Source organism: Chrysochloris asiatica, unplaced genomic scaffold, assembly GCF_000296735.1.
Source record: "Chrysochloris asiatica unplaced genomic scaffold, ChrAsi1.0 scaffold00081, whole genome shotgun sequence".
NCBI lineage: Eukaryota > Metazoa > Chordata > Mammalia > Afrosoricida > Chrysochloridae > Chrysochloris > Chrysochloris asiatica.
In genome coordinates, this window is record NW_006408599.1 from 94,769 (window position 1) to 97,444 (window position 2,676).

The window sequence follows — 2,676 nt, forward strand, 5'->3', positions numbered from 1 at the left end:
CCCTATGCAGAGTCACTATGAGTCAGAACTGACTTGACAGCACTTAACAACAACAACAACAACAACAACAACAACATTTCTGTCAGATAAGTGCTGGATTTGCTAACCACAAAGTTGGCAGTTCAAACTTACTTGCTCTGCAGGAGCAAGATGATGCTTTCTGGTAGAGTTACAGCCTCAGAAACCCTATAAAGAATTGTTATAAACCCTATCCCCAGTTTTCTAAAGCTCTCTGTGAGATTTATTGGACGATGTATCCAGTATCATTAAAGGTCAGAGAGCTAGGTTGGGGCAGAGAAAACCTGGTCAAGATAATCTTCAAACCTCAGTATAGATGGACTCCTTTACCAATGTCTTCATTTTCCCTAGGGTCATGCGGCTTGTGGCATCCTGTTACCTCTGATCATATCCTCTCCACTACTTTTATACTTTGCAGCAACTTTTTAGTTTTCTAATCTCTTAACCTCCATGCCCTCTTCTCACATTCTCTACTTAACCAAATCCAATAAGGATTTTGTCCTCACTAATCCAGTGAAGGACTTTTTGTCACTATTAACTTTCCCTTGAGTAAGCATTTTATATTGTTAACTATTTTCTTCTTTTTGAAATACTTTTTAAAATTTAGCTTTCCAGATACCACTTTTCAGGGTTTTCACTTTTTGTTGGTAGATTAAATTTGTCTCCTTTTCCCTTGTTTTAAATGTTGGTGTGCCCCAAGGCTCATTTATCTATCCTTTTTTCTTCTACTCCAGGGTGGGGAATGTCCTGCCTGTGGTTGGACGTTTGCTCTGGCCATGCCAAGGCAACCACAGTTCCAGTCACCACATTGTTGTTGTTGTTAAGTGCTGTTGAGTCGGTTCTGATTCGTAGTGAACCTGTATAACAGGGTTTCCGAGGAGCAGCTGGTGGGTTTGAACAGCCAACCTGGTGGTTTGCAGTCCAGAGCTGATCCTACAGCACCACACCAGAAGTTAAATGTTTGACCAAATATAGCAGGCTAATTTTTAAGTTGATGAGTTTGTATGACCCGTGAATGATGCTATAACTTTGCAGAAAAAAAAGATTTCCTACAAATGTTCTAGTCCGTTTGTGATTGTAAGCAGTCCCTTTATTTTAAACTTCATTTATATGCCAAAAATCTAAAATTTATCTCTAATTCTGAATTCTCCCCTGAGCTTTAAACTCATATATCCAACTGCAAATCCACATCAATACCTGCATGTCTCATGCAAAGAAAGAAGAGAAAACCTCTCATGATTCCCCCTCCTTATTTATCTTTATTTAGTACTTTCTAGGACTGCACAGTTGATTTGTACTGCAAGGGTGGTGGCTTAAGCTCACCAGCTGCTCCTTGGAAACCTTATACAGGGTTGCTATGAGTTGGAACCGACTTGATGGCACTTAACAACAACAACAGTAACATCTTTATAAATGGCTCAACCACACTCAGGATTCATTCTTTATTGTTTTTTTTTTCCTTCATATCTTCATACAATCATTCATCAAGTACTACTCTAGTTCAAGACACCATCATGTCTCAGTTACAATATTACAGTAAACTCCTAAATTGTAGGAGCCATAATGATATATATTTTTTAAAAAGCTCAGATTATATTAGTCCCTCTGCTCAATATCCCTTAAAGCCTTTTCATCTCTGGGATAAAATCTGAACTCTTTGCTATGCCCTACAGCCTTTACATGATTTGGCCTTCCATTCTCCTCTAATTTCATTTTCTTTCACTCTCTCAATGTTTTCTAGCCACACCTGTAGACTTGTGCTTCAGAGACACCAAGTTCATTCTTGATTTGGGACCTTTTCAGTTGAAATTCCTAGTACCTGAAACACTCTTCCTTCATGTTTTTCTGTAACTTGCCTCATTACCTTATTCAGGCCTTTGTTTAAATATCACCTTTAAAGGAAGTGTTTCCACAAATTCTAAAATTGCTCCTCATGCATATTAATCTCCACCATCTTGCCTTGTTTTCTTATCTGGTAGCACATATCACACTTGAATTTATTACATATTTTCTTATTGAATTTCTTCTAATCTAGAATATAAACAGCTTTAGGAGGAAATGTATGAAAAGAGAACAAAAGTGAAGAAGCAAATTTGTGTGAAAAAATTCTTCTAATGTCCCGTCTGTTTGGGCGATGAATCATATCTTGAGGTTAGAGGAATGTAATTCACAAGTAGATTGTTAGCTTGCAGCTAAGTGCCATCGAGTTGGTTCCTACTTATAGTGACCCTGTATAGGGTTTCCTACGAGTGGCTGGTGGGTTTGAACCTCAGACTTTGTGGTTCAAACTGACCTTGCAGTTCAGTGGTTACCCTACAGCACCAAACCAGAACTCTGGAAGTAGACTAGGCTATTAAAAAATTAAACTAATACAGATATTTAGAGGAAAATCTGCATTTAAGGTACACATAAGTTAGGTCATTTATTTATTTATTGAAATGTTTTATTGTGAATTATGTGGTAGTTTACATGGGAGAACATTAGTTTTTAAATTATTATTAATGTTTTATTGTGAATTATGTGATAGTTTACATGGGAGAACATTAGTTTTACATTCATCCTATCGTATATCGTTTCATTGCCATGGTTACAATTCCCTCCATGCATCATCAACCAACCAAAGGGTATACCCTACAAGCCTACCCCCCGGTTGTCAGT